This window comes from Mesoplodon mirus (genome assembly GCF_964341445.2).
Source record: "Mesoplodon mirus genome assembly, chromosome: 2".
Classification (NCBI taxonomy): domain Eukaryota; kingdom Metazoa; phylum Chordata; class Mammalia; order Artiodactyla; family Ziphiidae; genus Mesoplodon; species Mesoplodon mirus.
This window is the reverse complement of record NC_138977.1, coordinates 186865423-186888235: the sequence shown is the minus strand read 5'-3', so window position 1 is coordinate 186888235 and position 22813 is coordinate 186865423.

Here is a 22813-nt window from a genome sequence, read left to right as displayed (position 1 = left end):
ACATTTTAATCAATTGAAGACAAGATATACATCTTTATTGTTCAGTGTAAAGAGAAGAAGAACAACAACAAAAAAAAAGGATAGACAAAGTCTGATAAGCAGTTTGAGCTCAGAAAATAATCATGTATTAGTGGTGCTTCCATTAATCTGTGGGTGTATATGTCATTTTGCCCTTAGAGAAAGGCCAGGGTAATTATTTATCTCTAGATTCTTAACATTTTTGTGTCATGGACTCCTTTAGCAGTCTGGTGTATCTTATAAATCCCTTACAGAGTGGTTTATTTTTTAATTAAAATGAATCCCATAAGATTACCAAAAACCCAATTACAGTTAAATTGAAATACAAGGGATCTGTGGATTCTAGGTTAAGAACCCCTGATAAAGCAGAAATTCTCATTGTTGGTTAGAATTAGAATCACCTAGGCAGGATTAAAAAAAAAAAAAGCTAAGGAATCATTCTAGGTAGATTATATCAGAGTCTCTAGATATTGATACAAGCAGTTTTTTAAAAAAAGATTATCTAATGATTCTAAAGTGCAGTCATAGCTGAGAACCACTGAGCTATAGCAGTATTTTTCAAACTTCATATGCATATGAATTACCTGAGCATTATGATAAAACACATAATTTGATAAAATGGGTTTGGGATGGAGCCTGGAATTATGTATTTCTAACTAGCTCTCAGGTAATACCAATGTTCCTGGTCCATGGAGAACATTTGTTCTAATAAAAAGTCCAAGTAATCATTGATTTTATTGTAGTGAATATTTTTCACCAATTTATCCGTATCTAAATGCAGAGCCATGTAATCTGGCCATATTTAGGAAGTGCTTCTTTTTCTGTTATACTTATTTTTATTTTACCTTTTTATTTTTTCCTTACCATGCTTATGCACATAAAGTTCAGTAAAATAAAAATAAAAATTTCACTTGTTGAGTTTCTCTGCTGATGATTACTTTTGTTCATTTCATTTATGATTATTGCAAAAAAATTGTTTTGTGTGTGGGTAGAGGAATTAATTGTTAAAAAATGATCCCATTGGTAGAATCCTCTTGTTAAATAGAGAACTTGATCAACATTATAAATCAAACAGAACTAACAGATTTGTATAGCATACTCTACTAAAAATCAAAATACATATTTTTCCTCAAGTGAATATGCTAGAGCATATGTTAGGCTACAAAACAAGTCTCAACAAATGTAAAAATATTGAAATCATACAAAATATCTTCAACAACAATGGAATGAGCCTAGAAATTAATAACAGAATGAAAAACAGACTTTTTCACAAATGTGTAGAAATTAAACAACACACTCCAAAATAACTTACCAAGAGTGGGTCTAAAAGGAAATCATAAGGAAAATTAGAAAATGCTTTAAGATGAATGAAACAAAATCACAACATAATGGCTACCATGGAATGTAATGAAAGCAGTGCTAGAAGGAAATTTATAGCTTTAAAGAACTACAATAAAAGATAAGAAAGATTTCAATAAAATAACTTTACACTTTAGAAACTAGAAAAAAAAGAGCAAACTGAACCCAAAGTCAGGAGAAGAAAGTGAGTAACAAATCTTAGAGTGGAGATAAGTTAAATACCAAATAGAAAAAGAAAAAGAATCAGTGAAACCAACAGCTGGTTGAAATTATTAACAGAATAGACAAACTGTAGTTAGACTGACTAAGAAAAAAAGAGAAAATACACAACCAAAAATCAGGAAAAGTGTAGATAAGCCTACTAATGTGACAGAAATAGCAAAGATTATAAAGGAATATTGCGTACAATCATTTGCCAGCAAATTATGTAACCTAGATGCAATGGACAAACTCCTAAACACACACAAATTACCAAAACTGACTCAAGGAGAAATAGAAAATCTGAACAGATTTGTATCAAGTACAGATTATATCAGTAATAAAAAATAACTGAACAACAACAAAAAAAGTCGGGGACAAGATGGCTTCACTGATGAATTCTACCAAACCTTTAAAGAAGAATCAACACTAAATTTTCTTAAACTCTTCCAAACAGTAGAAAAAGGTTGAACATTTTCTAACTCTATGAATCCAACATTTCCTTGATAAAAAAGACAGATAAAGATTTCACAAGAAAAATAATTACAGACATTATCCTTTATGAATATAGAAGTAAAAATTCTCAACAAAAAGTATCAAACTGCATCCATTTCCTCTTCCACAATTCTAGGTCTAGGAGCTGTCCTCTCTAGAAAAAGTAATTTAACAGTTTCAAAACTGGTTTCTCTGCATCTATCACTGCCATCTTCAGAACATTCCCCATAGTGCAGCAAAAATCTATATCTGTTCAAGTTACTCCCATGCATAAAATTCTCCAAGAACTTTCTATTTTAAGGTAAAGTACAAAATCCTTACTTTAATGGGTAGGACCTTATATGATCTGGTCCCCACCGACCAGATTTCTATGGAATCACTTTTCTACTTCCTCTCCACTCTCCTCTTTATTCCCCCTCAAAAGTACTTTCTACTGAAGTGTTTGTTCTAATATTCTAGGTTTCACATATTCTAAGAACAATTATTAGGCAAAGTTCACTGTCAATCAACAGGGACTCTAACCTTACTGCATAAATACTAGCTTCTCTCTAGACTAAACCCCAGAAGCCACACATTATTTCACTTGTTACACAACAAACATTTTCTTTAAACAAATATTCAGCAACTAAGAAGAAAACTTGAAAGTGCAGTAAAATTACTTTTACTTGTAGAAATCTATTATAAGAATCTATAAGCAATTTACTAATTTAGTCAACATCAATAGTCCTTGCTGTGTGTCTATTCTTTGCCAGAATAATAACCACCACTCTTTGAAGGTCTACTGTATACCAGCCACTCTGTTCAATATTTTACATAGATTTTTTCAGTTAATACTTACAATAGTCAAATGAGATAAATATTATCATCCCCATAACTGACAGGTGAAACATAGTGAATACAGAACTCAAGTTCTGATTCTAGGTCTTCTATCAAGACTTTTTCTTTCTTCCCAATTGAGTAAATTCCTTTCCTCTGTATGGATTATTACATTATCATGAACCTAAACGACTTCAGCTATTTTATTAATATCAGTATCCTTATAGCAGTTGAACACTGTCTCATAACTTCCCTGTATCCTCCCACTCTCACTGTACCTAGAGAATGATGTCCACCTCTGTTGATCCTTAGGCTAGGTACTGTGTTTTGAGAATTAATCTTGCCAAATATTTCAGTAAAATGTATATTCCTGTATAAGTGAAGATTTCCTAGCTGGAACATTAATTTGCTGTTCTTTAGACAGCCAAAAGCTCAATAACAGCTTAAAAAGTTGCTATAAAGACTCATCTAGATCTCTGCCAAGAAGAGTACTTTTGTCCCAAATGTTTCTTCTTGTAATCAAATAGAGTGAAGCAAATATATTCCTCTATTTGTCCTTTCTGCTCATCTTCTTCTTGTCCATATATATATATATATATATATATATATATATATATATATATATATATATATATCTCCTAATCAATGTTGGAAAATATTCTGGAATCTATAAATTATTATATTAATTTAAAATTCTACCCAAGTATCATTGCTATTATTTGCATCCCTTTATTTCATTTACTGCATATTTTTATAATTCACATTTCTCTCACTTAAGATACATATCTGAGTATAATGTTATTAGGAACTGGATCCTTAAATACAAAAAAAAAAAAAAAGACATTATTGTCTTACTGTTAGGAACATGCACTCAAAGGGCCTATCTTTGTATTCCCCCTAATGGGCTTTAATAAATAAATGGCCTTTATTTATTCTTTCTTGGCCTCTCTTTATGAATACATTCAGAGTTCATTACTTATATTATCCTGTCATTTAGTCAGATATTCTAAAATAGAGTATTTCATTATTTCTTATTTATTAGGGATTAATCTACATTTAATAATGATTGTGAAATTTTTTTCTACTTTCACAAAATATTGATCAGTACAGATATTTTTCACTCCACATATCTGAGATTCACTTGGTACATTAATTCATTAATGGCTCCTCCTAAAGGTAATAACAAAATAAATCATCTGGGACTGTCAAAGATATTTTACCTCACTGCTTATACTTTGTCCTCATATTTATCTCAGAATTTCCTAAAGTTTCATACTTTCATGCATTTAATAGTTTTGTTGGTAGAATTTATATATTCAATAAATATTATTGACTATCAATTAAATGCTCAAACAAAGAAGGGGGTAAAAAATAATTAGATTGAAAAGTTTAACATTAAAAATTGTATATGATTTTAGTGTTTTTTAATTGCATAAAACATTTTATTTCATTAAAAATGAATTGGGAAGATATTTTTGAACTCAAATTTCTCAGTCCCCAAATAACCCAAGTGAGCTATTTTTAACTGATTAGGGCATAGGCATTCAACAACTAAAATAATTCAAGTACTACTAAATTGCTACTTTGAAAAAACAGAACAGACTCAAAGTTAAAATCAGATATCCTGGGTACAAGTAACAGAGTTGTAATTCTGTAGGTGTGTGAACATGTGCAAGTTATTTAATGCTTTTAAGACTCAATTTTTCCATCTGAAAATAGGAACTGATACCTATGGTATCTAATTCCATGACTAATGAAAAGATTAAACCTAAAATACTCATATAAGTGATTTATAAACCAAGATATTAGTACACAGATATAAATGTTACAAAAGTGTTCTTCAAATATGAATACAATATGAAAATATTTTAGCATTACCACAAAAAGTTGTGAAAGGATCTGACATTTTTGTGGGGGCCTCCTATGTGTTAGGTCCACTTTATACTATATAAATCTAATAATTTTCATGTGGTGGGATTCTAGACAGTTCTTATCCACTGTAATGGAGAATAATGATCTTACCAATTCTTTCATTCATCCGTAGCTATATTCATCAATTTATTAAATAAACATTTATTGAGCACCTTCTGTATCAGGCTTTTAAGTATAGCTTTTAAGTAAGAAAAAATAGTGATACAGTCTCTCCTCTCATGAAACTGTATTTAAGGCTGTATAAATTTAAACATATTTCATATATTTAAGGGTTAGCTAAATTATCCAACTCAACAAATAGTATAGGATGCTCATTAAGTCACTTATTTCCAATTTGTCCCACACAACCTTTTTATGGCAAGTACAGCAAGAGCAGTACTAACTGATCTAAAGTTCAACCTCTCTCTCTTTCTTTAGCAAAAATCCTGAGGAAGTATGAGATTGTTAAGAGTTAGGAAGTGAAAAGGAATAAGAGAAAAAGTAAAGGACTTGGATAATATATAAACAAGATAAATAACAATCATAGAAACTTAATTTGAAATAAATAATTTTATTTTAGCCAAATAAGAAAAAAACACAATATTATTAAACATCTAGTACCTCCTACATTTCAAGCACCTCCTTTACATATATTATCTTATTTTAAACCTTGTAACAATATTGAATTAAATATTATTATACTTGTTTTATTGTGGGAAATCTGAAGGTTAGAAAGATTAAACTAAAACAAAACAAAAAAGCTATAACTTTTTCTGATTCCAAATCCTAATATATATCCTCTAAACCACTTATCTAGTCATCAATAAGATAATATATACACCACAACCCCCCCCAAAAAATGTATGTGTATGTGTGATAAAGAATCTATGCATTTTAATTTTAGTCTCATGACCCATACACAATTTCTTGCATGTTAATCAGTTAGTTATAACAAGCAAAAGAGTTAATAGCCAACAGTAAAAAAATAATTTTTCCTCTATTTTTAAACATAATTTAAACATAATTGATTTAACTGAATTTTATATCATTTAATTTTTAACAATGGCTGTGTTTAATTACTGGTTTGCAAAAGTCCTGAGAATTTAACAGTTGGCTTTTATGAGTCCATATGACATGGAGTCTGCACATGGCTATGACCTTAACTTACCCTTAACTGGCTTTTCTCCCTTCCATGTCTCACTTCCCCAGTTTCTCACTCTGTGTTTCATGACAACACATCCCATATAAACTATCTCTGCCTAAATCTTGGCTTCAGTGTCTACTTTAAGGTTAACCCAAACTAAGCAGAGTCCAAGAAATCTTTAGCACATACCAGAATTTTAGATTTTTCTCTATGAAAATTACCTGAGAGACAGCTATTCTATGGTGCCAATAAGAAATATGATACTAATACTAATAATATTAATAGCTAGTATTTATAAGAGTGAGTACTCTATGCCAAGCACTGAGCCAAACTCCTTACATAGATTTGGTCCCCAGACAAACCATATGAGATGAGCTATTATTACCCCTATTTTACAGGTGAGAAAATTGAGACTTAGAGTCATGAAATTATGTGTCGGAAGTTATGAAGTTAGCAAGTGGCTAACTCCATTTTGGTTATTTTGTTTTGATAGGTAGAAGGCATGTCATTAGCAAGGGCAAAGGTTGGTTATTTATGGATTGGGAGGGAAGTGATTTTAGCATTTTCACTTTCCCTGATGAGCAAATATATTAGCTAGGTTGGAGCGTCTTCTATGTACACAGCATTTGTCTACGCTCTGTGGTAGAAACTGTAAAGTTATTGCATGCTACGTAGAATAAAGTTAACTAATGACAAAGAAAAGGGAAAGATTCTTCTAGCAATTGAGATTTTAGTGTAAAAATATGACCAAAATTTGGATAGGTAAAGGAAGAAAAATGTAGCAGTGTTAGTATCTGTAGGTACAGTCAGAACAAAGCAATCAAGGCCACAAGAAAATTGACATATTCTATGAAACAGTAGTTCAAGACCCACAGCTGGGTCACTTAACATGCTATTTGAACAATGAAAATATGATTTTTGCCACTCTTCAACTATGTAATAAGCAGATTTATTCTTGAAGTATACTATTTTTCTATTTTTCTATATTTAATTCTTGTTAGGACAGCATTGCTTTTTAACATACACTGTTTTTTATGTACTATTAAAAAGAAAAAAATAAAAAGAAACACTTTAAATATGACACAGCTTTTTAAAAAACCTCATCAATGATAAGATACATATAGATTGTTAGAGATGTTAAAATATAAGAAAAGTGTTTTTTATAAATAGTGGAATATGGAATCTGAATTATAACATCTTAAAAGTCTTTGGTTACTCTTATCACTCATATTCAACATTTTACTGGAAGCCTCAGCTAATACAGTAAGACCAGCAAAGGAAAGTAAAGGTGTAGAGGTAGGGAAGGAAGAAGTAAAACTGTTTTTATTCACAGATGACATAATTATCTATGTAGAAAATTCCAAGATCAACCAAAATAACAAAAAACCTCCTGGAACTAATAGGAAATGATAGCAAGGTTGCAGGATACAAGGTTAGTATACAATAGCCAATCGCCTTCTTATATACCATCAATTGACAACTGGAATTGGAAATTGAAAACACAATACTACTTACATTAGCACCAAAAAAGGAAATACAGTCGAGCCTTGAACAATGCAGGTTTGAATTGTGCAGGTCCACTTACATGGAGATTTTTTTCAATAGTAATATTACAGTACTACATGATCTGTGATTGGTTAAATCTGCAGTTGCAGAACCGCATGTATGGAGGACCAACAATAAGTTTTATGCAGATTTTTGACTGCATGGAAGGTCGGCATTCCTAATGCCTGCATTGTTCAAAGGTCAGTTGTACTTGTATAAATTAAACAAAATCTGTACAAGACCTATATGAACAAAACTACAAACTTTAATGAAAGATATCAAAGAAAATCTTAAAATTGGAGACATATTCTATGTACATGAAAAGGAAGATTCAATATTGAGTCTTTTATCAAGATATCAGTTCTTTCCAGCTTTATAAGTTCAATGCAATTTATTTTATGGTTATTGACAAACATTCTAAAATGTATATGGAAGGCAAAAGACAGGGAACAGACAACACAATATTGAAGAACAAAGTCCAAGGACAGACACTACCCAACTTCAAGACTTAGTATAAAGTGACAATAATCAAGTCAATGCAGTGTTGGTGGAAGAGTAACCAAATAGATCAATGGAACAGAATAAAGGGTTTAGAGATAGATTCATACAACAGGAGTCAGCTGATCTTTGACAAACCAACAAAGGCAGTTGATTGGAGGAAGGATAGTCTTTTCAACAAGTGGTACTGGAACAAATGGACATCCACATGCAAAAAAAAAAAAAAAAGAATCTAGACATTGTCATTACACTGTTGACATTGTTTCAAAATTGATTATATACCTAAATGTAAAATGCAAAGCTATGAAACTCCTAGAAGATAACACTGAAAAATTTGGTTAACCTTGGGATTCATGATGACTTTTTAGATAAAACAATAAACCATGATTCATGAAAGAAAAGATGGATAAGTTGGATATCATTAAAATGAAATACTTCTGTTATGCAAAATACATTGTTAAGAGAATGAAAAGTCAAGCACCCAGACTGTGAAAATGTCTTTGCCAAACATATATCTGATAAAGAACTGTTATCCAAAATGTATGAAAACTCTGAAAAATCAACAATAAGAAAAGAAACAAAAACATATATAAATGGGCAAAAGACTATACTTTGGTTTAAAAAATAGCATTAAAAAATGGGCAAAAGATATGAACAGACCTTCAGGAATATTCAGGTAGAGTTAATCAGAGTGTGGTCTAATAAAAACTATTTTCTGCAGTGATATTAGAGGCAAGATAAGCCTCTTAAAACTTGATACTATAATGATAAGTCGAGTTTGGGTAATTTAATTCTTAGTAGTATTTTACATGCCTTTTCTTTCCATTTTTCAAATTTAGTTTTAAGTTGCATAACCAAAATGATTAAGATTCAACTGAAAAGAATAAAATTATAACCAGAATATTTTTAAGCTAAAGCATTTATATACTCAAATGTACTTGAAGAAAGAAACTGTATTCATGAATCTGTTTTTTCTAATGTCTTGAAAAAAAGTTTTCAGAAAAAACTTGAAATTGGTTTCCAAAGGCGGTAAAGTAGGTAACATTTATCCAGTGACAAAGAGAATAGTTCTCTGAACGTTTTCAAGCCCATTTTTCCAAACAATTTTAGTGTTCTGCTTTGTTCATGGTTATAGTTACATTGTTTTGCTATCTCCAGGTAAAGGAAAGTTATAACATTCTAAACCCCAGAATTGCATCATCTTTGAAGATGAAAGATTCTTATGAAAGAATGTTGTTTAAAGATATCTTTTGGTTATGTGATACTGAAGGGAGAAGCCAACAAAGTATTAAACATAATCTAATCTTTCAACAAAGCTGTTTTAGAAATGAACAGATTATAATATGCTGTATCTTTTAGCTAATCAGATATATTACAAGAAATAACCTTCTCCCATAGAAATTCTACAGCTTCTATGTGAACAATAGGAACATTTTATACATATATACTGTATATATATATATATATTATATATATATTCATATCTCTTTTAGCAGGTGCATTCATTATCTTGGACATGCAGGGTTGAAATTTAAAGAGATCTTTCTTTGCTACACCAGAGAGTCTGTTCATAAATTTTCATATTTTGGTAGATCTTTGATCAAATTCACTAATGAATGACATCTTTTATCATGTGACATAATTTCAGAAGGATTATTAACTCATCTAAATAATAAAATATCAGAATCTGAAAAAAATAGTATTTGAGGGGAACTAGAGAATATCTACTTTAACTTCTAGTTAAACTTCTGGTTTAGCATATCTCTATGAACAGGTCATCTACTGGCTCCATTTAATAACAAGAAATTCATGGCACTGCAATAGTCCCATTCCACATTTAGTTACTTCCAATTATGAATTTTCTTTTACACTGATGCAAACTCTGCATCTTGCAGCTTTCACCTATTGGTCCTAATGTTAATTTCAGATTGAACTGAGATAAGTTTCTGGAAAATCCTGGCAAAATGGCTAAAACTTTTCCATAAGGGTGTTTCTGAGTCTTAGAGTCCTAGAAAATGGACCTGCTATCCAGGTCCATTTCTCTGCCTTCCTTAGAGACTGAGTTTTCCAGGATAAAATACGTTGTATCTTCGTACATTTTAAACTTAGCTGATGAGTTTTGCAGTAGATAATTGAAGAGAAAAATGTTGAAGTCTATAAATAAATGTATCTACTTGAGCATTGTGCCTACTTGGTTGTTTGAGGCTATCTTTTTTTTCATTTAAAAATAATAATTAAAAATAATTTTAATGATGTCTCACAGCAATTTTATTTTATTTTGCAAAGCATACATGTACAGTTTAATTCATGAGTATGTAACAAATGCTTATGTTACGGACACACAGGTCATGAACTTGAACATTGACAGCATCTGAAAACATTTAGAGCTTTACTGTTTAAAGCATCTGCTTTGGAGTAAGAGTGGAGTAATTGTATATCTCCTCTACAATATGTTATAGTGACCATATTTCTAGATTTAGCCTTCCATAGGGCCTAGTATACTTACTACCTTGTACATGTAGGCTCTTGATATATATGGCTGAATCAATGATTTTTGGTTTTTGTTTTGTTTTAAATACTCTGAGACTCTATTTGATTTAAATTTTTGTACCCTCAATATCCCTTTCTTTAAAACATCAGTTTTATGATTAAATGCCAGATACGGTACATCTCTAAGAGTGCAGTCTCTAGAATTTTGGCAAATTTAAATCTAAAGGCAATTTATCAAACATTTTTTAGTATAAAAATTATCTGCAGAGCTCTTTCAGGATGTGCAGATATGAATACTCTCCTCAGTAGATTTAAAGCTGGTCCCACAAATACACATTTTGAAAAAGCACCTCAGGTGATTTAGGTGTTCGTGCCAGCAGGATACAGTTTGAGAAACAATTTCTGAAGGTTTTCTAATGCCTTTCAGGATATAGTAAAAAAATAAAGCTATTTCTTTTAAAATTTCACAATAACCTAATTATCAAATTAATGATTAATTAAATACAGAGCTGAGTAATTTTTAATCATTAAACATACATATGGTCTATATTTGTTCAGATTCTTTGGAAATGAATACATTTTAAATTAATATTTTATTATTATTTAAAATTAGGAATTGTAAATATTTTAAAATGAGAACAACAAATACTCTAAATTGACAATTTAAATGTGCTATTTTACAGAGGTTAAAGAAATAAGTGAAAATCTAAACAATGGTACAGTTCTCACATATTAGACTTTGTCTTTATTTCTCCCTTTAATGACTTTGATAATGATTGGATGCTTCCTATCCTATCAATCCCAAAAAGAGTTTCTACTGCTAAGTAAGTTTTAGAGAGTTAGTTTCAAAAAGCCTATGTGGGACTTCCCAGGTGGCGCAGTGTTTGAGAGTCCGCCTGCCGATGCAGGGGTCATGGGTTCGTGTCCCAGCCCGGGAAGATCCCACATGCCGTGGAGTGGCTAGGCCTGTGAGCCGTGGCTGTGGCCGTGGCCGCTGAGCCTGCGCGTCTGGAGCCTGTGCTCCGCAACGGGAGAGGCCACAAGGGTGAGAGGCCCGCGTACCACAAAAGAAAAAAAGAAAAGTTGTGTGCCATAGACATTTGAGATAAATAAGTTTCCTATTGATGCTCTCTTGTTTCACATTTGGGTCCTGAAAATGTTGAAGATAGGAGAGCCCCCACACTCCAAGGGTTCAAAAAGTTTTCAAAACCTTGAACCATTCAAACTTTTCTAGCACTCTTGGAATTTGGCATTGACAGTTTCCTGTTTGAACCCCATGTCAACCACTAATTAGCTATGTCCTCAAGCATATAATTTAACTGACTAATCCTCAGTTTTGTCAAGTGTAGAAAGCTGATGATAGTAGCTCCTGTTTCTTGCAATCACAGTGATAATATACTTAACTGCCCAATAGAGCATATGGAGCACATGAGACATTTATTATTAAACATCTTATTGTTGCACACATACTCTCTGGATCTGTTGCTGAATGGGGCATGAGTACAATGGCAAGAGTGAAGTTATGGTATGGAAATTTAATGAAGAAAGTTTGTCATTCTTCCTGTACTAGGTTTTAATAACTTTCTCTTTTCAGTCTGTGCCACTAATTTGTATTTTATGGAAGGTTTTTGATCTTCACATTTGTTTTTCCAGTTTCCTTGATTTTTTGGAGGTTTAGTTCCCTAGGAATTTTAAATATGAATGGTAGCATACAGAATCTATTTTTTCCTAAATCCCATAGTACACACCAATATTTTAAAATTGTGTTCTGGTAACCCTTGGGTAAATGCATATGTACTTCATATATTATTTATTGATTTAACAATATTTCTTGTAGGGACCACAAATTGTTTGTCCTTAAAAAACATTTTCATATGAAAAGTTGGGACTACTAGATGAGCCATAATAATAACTGCTTTTTCCCCCTTAGCTCTGTGATATAATGTAACCCAGATGGAAGTAGTAACCAGATTTTATGCTGGTCTTTTCCCAATCTCATTACCATCATGTTCCTCACAGGATCCCTTTTAGTACAATGACATTCAGATTCTGAAATCAGTTTTTGTGATAGCTTCACTTCTTGCTGTTGTTCTGGCACAGAAACATGCTATAGTGGCCTCCCAACACTCTTTGTTGTTACATCTTTCTTTCCTGCACTAGGGCTCCAGGAACTTTGTGTTTCAGCCTGTCTGCCTTGATATTTATGAATTCACAGGTACTTGGGATGGGTGATAGTTGACTCATTTGACTGAGAAGTAAACTAGATATAGATTTTAAATCTTCAGAAAAAAAATAGTGCAATAGAAAATCCATGAGAGATTTACATACTTTGTGTCTTCTACTTTAATTGTGAAAATTAGAAAAAGTCATTATGTCTTTGGACCCCTGTTTTTTTATTCTTTTAAATTAGAAGTTAAAAAGGGTTTCTTCAAGGGTTAATTCAGTTCAGCCTCTTCAGTGACAACCGCTAAAAATTACTGAAATTTTGTTATACGCCATGTGCCATTCTAAGTGTTCATTGTTCATTTTCTCTTTGAGGCTAACAAATCGCATAATTTGCCCAAAGTCACCCAATTAGTATGTCCTGAAGCTTGGGTTTGAAACTAGGCTTGTTTAACTCTAAAGCAATTATCTAATGTGTTTATGCCATTATGCCACACAGTGGAGTTTGGAGAATGATATTTAGAGATGGAACAAAAACTGTCTCTGGTTGCTCAGCACTCACAATTGAGTGAAGTACATTCTGACTTCAAAATCTACTGGCTAGACAACTTTTCTCTTATAGTTAAGATGTGATATTTTTAAATCAGAAAAAAAGAAGTAATTTTCAAAATTACAAGAGAAAATGGAAGCTTTAGGAAGTCTTTTGAAAAATCAAATTTAGTTACAAAAAAACACTTTACAGAAACTTTTAATCGGCTAATTCATTCAATGTTTATTCTATCACATAATTATACAGAATAACAATCCATAATTTATAAAGTACACAAGCCTAAAGCTTTCCAAATCTTATTAGTTCACTTAGTTCTTAATACATGTGCTCACAATTACCTCAGACCCCAAAAAAGTTAAATACTCTTAAAAACCCCAATGTGTAACTATTTTAAAAATCTTCCACCAAATCTATTTAAAATTCAAAATAATTTTTCCCATACTTAGAGTTGTAGTTTTCTAGAGTTCTGTACTCTAGCCAATAAATCTGCCATACAAACTTTAGTTATGACCACAGAAGAAAAAAAATGTGTACAAATGTTTTCAAAATAATTGCCCAAAGTCACCCAATTAGTATGCCCAGAATAAAAATGTAAAAATGTTATGTATAATGCATTATAGCATTATTTCTAATAATAAAATAAGAACTACAACTATAACTACAACATCAACAAAAACAAACAAAAAATCAACCTGTAAGCACTGCAAAAATACAGCAATATAGGAATACTTAAGTAATTATGATACCACAACAATATCCAACAATGGGATATTGTGTAGCCACTAAAAATGGTTTCAGATTGCACTGTCTGATAGAAATTTCTGCAACGATGGAATGTTCTACATCTGCACTGTCCATTACAGTGGAAACAATAGTCACATACCTACTGAATCTTTGAAATATCATTAGTGTAACTGAGTATTTAATTTTATATAATTCTAATGAATTTAAATTTGAATTTAAGTATATATTTTTCAAAGTTTATATGGAAACATGTATCATGTTTGTACTTACAAAATAAAAAATAAAGAAAAAGTGGAGAAAACATTTACTGATGTAGGAAAATTAAACAAAATCAGTGCACTTGTAGTAAAACACATTAGATGTATTAACACACATATACAACACACACAAACACACATGCAAACATGTAGGCACTTTTTTTCTTTTAGTTGTACCACATGCTTTTATTTAAAATATTGAGAAAGCAAATGGAAATCATATTATTTTCCATTATTTCAGCAATGGAAAATTATCATTTGAAAAGTATTTAAATTAATTTTAAAAAGTATATTTTTCTGTTATAACAAAATTATACTCATACTGTTTTATTTTTCTGTTTCAAATAATAGCAAAATTAAGTCAGATTAGTATTCATGTACACCTCATTTGACTCATGAGTTATAATATGATAGTACGTTAAGTTAATCGTGTCTCCTAGTGATAATGACCATGTATAAAGTAATGTTTTCAGAAATATTTGCATGATGGTACAGGACCTTCTAGCAGATCAGCTGTGACAAGAAGTGAAGACTTATTTGTGGAAAACCAAAATCCATTTCAGTTCCCCTGATGATGAATTTGTTTATTCTATTATATTGTACTTCCAATCATTTCTAATTTCCAATCCTTGGTGAAAGATTACTTTTTTAGAGAATAACCATCTCCTAGTGCAGACAATGAACCAATACAATGAAATATAATAAAACAAATATTCAATTACAAAACAGAATGGGGCTTTTCTCTATATTAAAATATTTCTAGTGATTGAATAACATCAGAGACTTGCTATGTTTGATAGTCTATGAATAATTTATAGCCTGTTCTGTGATTTGACAACAACATTTTTTTCCTTTGTATAAGACTTCCCCTTGATTGCAATGTTTTCCATCTCTGATGCTGCTTTGGGTATAGGTTTTCAGTAATGTTCATATTTGTAGACTTATGAATAGACTTTTTGATAAACAGCTGGGCTATAAAGAGTTGTTGTGACTTATTTTTGGCATTGTTTATTGAGAGTTAAAATTTTAGGCCCAAATCATTATCATGTTTTCCTAAAGCAACAGAGAAAAGCCTGTGACCAGGCTACTTTAAGGAGAAGTTGAATATAAGATAATCCACACGATTTCCATCTCCTTTTGCACACTTTCAAGACCACAGAAATGAAAAATTACATTCTTTGGAGAGAGCTAAGTATCTTCAGAATTTTCCAGAACCTATATTCTTAAAAAATATATACAAAATTCTATCCTTCCATCAACTTTATGTACCTTAACTGGCTAAATAATGTTCACTAGCCAAAAGTATCTTACTTTAAAAAACTGAGGCAAAGGAAAATCATTGCAAGTTATGTGAAAAAAAATATTTTTAAGTATTACCTGGTGCATTTCAACATGCTCATTCTTTGTGCATATGCTTTTACTCAGGCTCAAGGAGCAAAATCCAACCACCCACCTTAAGTTCCTCAAGAAAAAAGTGACAAAGAAAAACGCTAAAAGCTTTTGAGATTCAAAACAAAATTTTGAAGAACATGGCAACACTTTTGAGAGAAAATACATTTCAAAGTCTGAGCATCATGAGCTAATTTTCTATCTTAATAAGTAGAAGGAGAAGAATATATGATCTGATTCTTTTCACCTTCCTCCCTCTAAAGCATAAATATGTGAAATTAAGTAAAAATTCTATAAGCCTAGGAAAGTGAAAAACAGAGTATAAAGGAAGCAAAGCGATAAATTAGGACCCTGAGGTATGTCTCTGTAGAGTAAATCTTCACCCTGCCCACTGCTCATATTATGTCCTGGTGAGGGGATATAATACAACTCCCACACAGTTTAAAGATTCTGATATATTAGTTAGAACCCTGCCCTGCTTCCCAAGTACTTTCACAGGCATTCACTGGAGACATTTATGGAATGAATTGTATCTAAACTGAGATTAACAGAGGCAGCCAACAGAGTTTCTCTTGTTTCCAGAAATGCATGAGGGAACAGCTGAATTTTCCTAGGTTTCCAGGATGTTTACAGATATTAGAAAAGACCAAAGTCAGCAGACCTGGACATATTGTAGAGCTGTGACAAGAAGGCAGTTGGTTTATACAGATCAATATTTAGATCTTTCAGAGGATAGCAATATGGAGGGTGGCAAGAGAACCAGACTGGAAGATGTAAACATCTCAGGATATAATGTCACTGACAGACACCAACTGTTGGTCAGACATGCAGCTAATCCTATGACAATATAGAAGCCACCCAAGCAACAATGAATGAGGAGGAAAGGAACAGCCTTTAAGAAGTGCATTTAAACTTAACCTAAAATATTTGACCAAACCTAGATTAGTCACATCAGACAGAAAAGGCATAAAATACTAAATTCAATACTGAATTTATTTTTGAGGTTACATTTTTTTAAGGTTACTTTTTTTTTGTATACTTAAATACAAAGTTTGAAAATTTCCTAGAGAAATCATGTGTTAACTTTATTCTTACTAGAAGTGGCCTTAGAAATTAATCCAGCCTTCTCATTTAACCTATCAGGAGACCTGGAGAGCTTGTCTCCCAAAGTATATACCCAAGTAATAAGGGGCAGAGCTAGAGCCAGAATCCTTTGTCCTGCTTTCCTGTTCTTCCTGCTACATCTCACTGCCTCTCCATTACTATTAAAGTATCATTTATGAATGTACTGTGTGTTTTGACAGATGACTGTCAATAATATGTCATTCTTGCCTTTAAGGGATATTCAAAAGTTTCAGTGTGTTAGGAGTAACTTTTGCCTCTGGGTTTTCTTGAGGCAAATAAAGCCCATTTTTATTATTAACTCAACTCAAAGCAATTATTCCTTTAAAAATCACCTTTGAAGATCTTATTGCTAACCTGTTTATTATATGTTAAAATTAGGTAGGAAAATCACTGCCTTCAACTCAAATTTATGTGGAGCTTATAGGACTTTTAAGTTTATCTTGTGAAGTATGACATTTTTATAAGAGAAATATACTGCAGTTAGAAAGAAATTGTATACTACATATTTTTCTTCTTTATTTGTAATGTAAATGCTTTATAAAGCATCTACTTCAAAACTTGGCTTTCAAATGATTGATCCAAGCAAGAGGGAATAAAAGCCGTTTTTTATTTCCTCTGAATTTTTGTAACAATATTGTCTTCTTTGTTATAAAAGCATAGACATAGAAATATACAAAATATCTTTTGAGTTCTGCTTTTTGTTTTGTGTTTGAACTTTATATCATTCTAATTTTGGTAATGCTACTGAAGTTTTCTGTTTATGAAACTTTTATATTTGTAGGTTGAGAGACTACTTGAAGCCATTTTTCCTACCATTTTTAATGTGTATTAAAGGAAAAAATTATAAAATTTGTTAAAACATACCATGAAACGACTGTATGCAGTTTATAAGACATGTTTTAAATATCAAGACCCTAATTTCAGCCTACTTGGTTGAAATTAAAAAGATGAGAAAGTATATACAATGTAAAAACAAAAGAAAACAAAACAAAGCTGATGTGGATAAAGTAAATGGATTCCAAAGGCCAGCTCTTTTCTATGTAATGTTGACAACAGCTACAGCAAAATATAAAGCAAAATTTCATAAGTGGAGGGAAAAGATATCAGGACTTCTGTAGTGTTCATAGATATCATTTTTTTTGTAGTGGTTAAGTGAAATTTAAAATGAGTGTGGAGCATGTGTAGATCATTTAAATTCTTGGTAGTTCTGAAATGTCTTTATAAGTGTAAGATTGGTGCACATGCAGCTGCATGAAAGATAAGGACATAGGGGTTACATTTTTTGTGTGTGCCTATGTTAACTACCTGAAAATTTAATTTATATGTATTTTACTTCACATTAAAAGTATGCTACTAAACATTGTTTCTTAGCATTAAAATAAACACCTTTAGCTTATATGATGTTGGAATGGTTTAAATGTTAGTTTTATAAACTACTTTTAAAATAAAGTATGCTAAAACAAAATAAAACAGGGCAAAACAAAACAAAATTGCCACAGAGGAAACTCCAGAACAAGATGATTTTACGAATGAATACTGCCAATTATTTAAGGAAGAAATAATTCATTAAAAAAACAGAGTAGAGAAAGTGGGAGAACATCTCAACTTATTTAATGACAACAACATTACCTTGATGTTACAATCTGAAATGAACATAACAAGAAAGTAAAATCACAAGTCAGTACATTTCATCAGCATAGATGCAAATAAACATGTAAATTAAGCATGAGCAAATCAAAACACAGTATATACAAAGGAAAATACATCATGATTCTGGAATTCATTCTGTAAATGTAAAATTGGATTAATGTTTGAAAATTATTTAGCATAAGTTACCATATTAATTAAAGGAGAGAAACCTTAGGATCATCTCAATAAATTAATTTGATTAAATTCACCATCGTTTCATGACAAAAACTGTCAACAAACTATCAATTAAAAAAACTTACCTGGACTTCCCTGGTGGAGCAGGGGTGAAGAATCTGCCTGCCAATATGGGGAACACGGGTTCGATCCCTGGTCTGGGAAGATCCCACATGCTGCAGACCAACTAAGCCCGTGTGCCACATCTAATGAGCCTGCACTCTAGAGCCAGCAAGCCACAACTACTGAGCCTGTGTGCTGCAACTACTGAAGCCCGCACGCCTAGAACCCATGTTCCACAATAAGACAAGCCCCCACAATGAGAAGCCTGTGCACTGCAACGAACAGTAGCCCCCGCTCACCGCTACTAGAGAAAGCCCAAGCGCAGCAACGAAGACCCAACACAGTCAAAAATAAATAAATAAATAAATAAATAAATTTATTTTTTAAAAAAAGAAAAAAACTTACCTAATCTTAAAAAGTATACATAAAATAAAAAGTACAGCTAAAATCATTCTGAATGGTGAAATATTGAATACTCTTCCCTTAAGTTACAAGATAAGGGTGTCCAGTATCTCTGCTTCTCTTCAACAGTGTCATGGAAGTGTTAATGCTAGAGCAACAAGGCAAAAAAAAGAGAAAAGTTATAAAGATTGAAAGGAAGAAATGAAAACTGCCATTAGTTGTAGGTCAACATTATTGCATATGTAAAATATATCAAAGGATGTATAAACAATTTACTGGAATGAATAAGTCAATTTAGCAGTAATGCTGGATGCAAGGTCAACATTAAAAAGAGTGTGTTGGGCTCCCCTGGTGGTGCAGTGGTTGAAAATCTGCCTGCCAATGCAGGGGACACGGGTTCAGTCCCTGGTCTGGGAAGATCCCACATGCCGCGGAGCAACTAGGCCCGTGAGCCACAATTACTGAGCCTGCGCGTCTGGAGCCTGTGCTCCACAACAAGAGAGGCCGCGATAGTGAGAGGCCTGCACACCGTCATGAAGAGTGGCCCCCGCTTGCCACAACTAGAGAAAGCCCTCGCACAGGAGCAAAGACCCAAAGCAGCAAAAAATAAATTAATTAATTAAAAAAAAAAGAGTGTGTTTTTCTATATTAGCATCGGGAAATTAGAAAATAAAATTTAAAAATAAAATACTTAAACATAGAATGCATATGAACAAATCAATCAAAAGTTATACAGAATCATATCCATTGCTAAAACCCTATTCTTCTGCCTTGAGTAGGGCAATAAGTTTTGAAATGATCAGTAGACTTTGCTCTTTTTACAGTTTTTGTCTGTGTGGCTCTTTAAAAAATTTGTCTTAGCTTCCAATAGCTGCTGTAACAAATAACTGAAAATTTGGTGGCTTTAAACAGACACATTTATTCTCCTTTGGTTCTGGAGGTAAAAAGTTTAACATCAGTTTCACTGGGTCCAAATTAAAGTATCAGCAGGACTGAACCTTCTCCAGAGGCTCTAGGGGAGAATGTTTCTTTGTTTTTTCCACTTAGAAAGCTGCATTTCTTGCATTCTTTGGCTCAAGGTCTCTTCCTTCATCTTTAAAACCAGCCACAGAACATCTTGTTTTAGTGGTTACATTGACTTATTTTTCTGTGGCAACTCTCCATCTCCCTTGTCATAACCTTACTATTCTCTCTGCCTGGAAGAATTTTCTCATTTGATTCCTTCGCTTCATTCAATTCTCTACGCAAATGTCACATCAATAGAGTAATCAGTATAGTAATAGGTTTTACCCCTTTCTATAACCTTATATTGCTAAAATTTCTTTCATAGAATTCATCAGTATATGTGGTATTATATAAGACACACTAATCTGAAATTCCTACAGGATATATACTTTACATCTGGAACATTCAATAAGGTTTAGGATAGCAACCACTAAATCAAACATACTAACACTTCTTAGTGACATATATGAATAGACAGACTGAGGCTGACAAATAAAGATTATAAAGAGGTTTGTATCAGCTCAGACAGATACAGTTCAGTTTTGCCAGACAATAAGTTATGAGAAGATTTTCAGTTTTCAATGATTTTTTTATTTGAGAAATTTGGATATGGGATTTTAGAATTATATCATGTATTTATTTGTTTTGTTTATTCTCTGTCTGCCTTCACCAAAATGTAAACCACATGACAGAAGGAGTTTCCTGTTTTGCTTCTGTTTTATCCCCAGTCTGGAACAGTACCTGAAGCAGTAGGCATTCAATAGATATGTTGAGAATTAGGTTCTGCTCCCACCTTGGTGCTGGGGTCCGGGTTGGAGCAGCAGCCGAGTGTGAGGCCGCCGGACGGGCATTACTCATGGAAATATTTATGGCTCCCAATTTATATAATTACAAAAACAAACAACAACAAAAAAATCTGAGAACTGTTTAATTTCTTTATATATGTATTGAATCATAAATAGCTAAGGTCTTTGTTTACCCAGGCTCAGTGGTATGAATATCTCAAGCAATCACAAGCACCCATATATTTGTAAAGAAAAGGGTTTTTTTTTAATTGCAAGTATTCGGGCTTCCCTGGTGGGGCAGTGGTTGAGAGTCTGCCTGCCGATGCAGGAGACACGGGTTCGTGCCCTGGTCCGGGAGGATCCCACATGCCGCGGAGCAGCTGGGCCTGTGAGTCATGGCTGCTGAGCCTGTGCGTCCGGAGCCTGTGCTCTGCAACGGGAGAGGCCACAACAGTGAGAGGCCCTCGTACAGAAAAAAAAAAAAATATATTGCAAGTATTCCACGAAGCCTGGAAAATATAATTTCTTCACTTACATGATAACATTCACGTGATAACAAGAAAATAAAACAGCATTCTTGTGAATAGGAATTCCAGAATAGTTATGCATTTAAAATACATTTGGGGAATGATGATTTTTTTTAACTAGTTTTTTTTTTTTTTTTTTTTTTTTTGGCTGCGTTAGGTCTTCGTGGCTGCACACAGGCTTTCTCTAGTTGCGGAGAGCTGGGTCTACTCTTCACTGTGGTGCATGGGCTTCTCATTGTGGTGGCTTCTCTTGTTGCGGAGCATGGGCTCTAGGCACGGGTTTCAGTAGTTGTGGCGCATGGGCTTAGTTGCTCCACGGCATGTGGGATCCTTCTGGACCAGGACTCAAACCTGTGTCCCCCGCATTGGCAGGTGGATTCCTAAACACAGTGCCACCAGAGAAGCCCTGGAATGATGATCTTTGAAGAGAAGACTGTGTCCAGTTTATGTGGGGAAAAAAGAGAAAAGGCAACTTAATAAGGGACAACTACAAGCTCTCAGTGTAAAAAATACGAGAAACAGAGATCAAGCTAATATACACATTAACCATAGTGGCCTATTTGGCAATAGAAAATAGTAAAGATATAATAAAAACATTTGCTTATAGCCCATTTAAAAGATACTTCATAAAAGAGAAAGTCTCTGTTTTCATGATAGTGTTTTGAATGAGGTCTTATTGAAATTCTCCTAGATAGGAATTATAGCTAAATCATACTGGAATAAAAAAGCTATTTGGAAGTCATTTTCTTAAATTGTGGCAATTTATATATAATAAAATTCATCCCTTTTCGGGGTATAATTTGGTGAATTTTAAGAAATTTGTATAGTCATAAATCAAGATTTATAATATTTTTAACACAGCAAAAAAATTCCATGTGTCTCTTTGTAATCAATCCCTCTCCCCTGCTCCTATTCTCAGGTCCTGACAATGGTTAATCTGTTTTATACCTGTAATTTTGCTTTTCAGGAATGCAAAATACAGTATGCTATTTCTGTCTTCTTTCACTTAACATAAATGCATCCATATTGGTTCACTTATCCTTTTTATTGCTGAACAGTGTCCCATTGTATGAATACACCACAATTGTCTATGTATTCAACAGGTGACAGACACTGGGGTTTTTGCCAAATTTTGGCCATTACAAATGAAGATATGAATAGTCATGACAGGTCTTTGTTCTGACTTAAGTTTTTCATTTCTTTTGAATAATGCTTAGAAATGAAAGTTCTGAGTCATATGGTAAGTATATATATATATAACTTTATTTGAAGAAGAAAAAAAAACCTACCAAACTGATTGCCAGAAAAGCTGTATCATTTTTCATTCCCACCATTAAGTTGTAAAATATCCAGTTGGTCCATGTAATCTCAGTACATGGTATTGGCAGTCTTTTTATGGCAATTCTTGAATACTATTCAGCAGTAAAAAGGAACTATTGACACAATGCAAGAAAGTGAACGGAAAA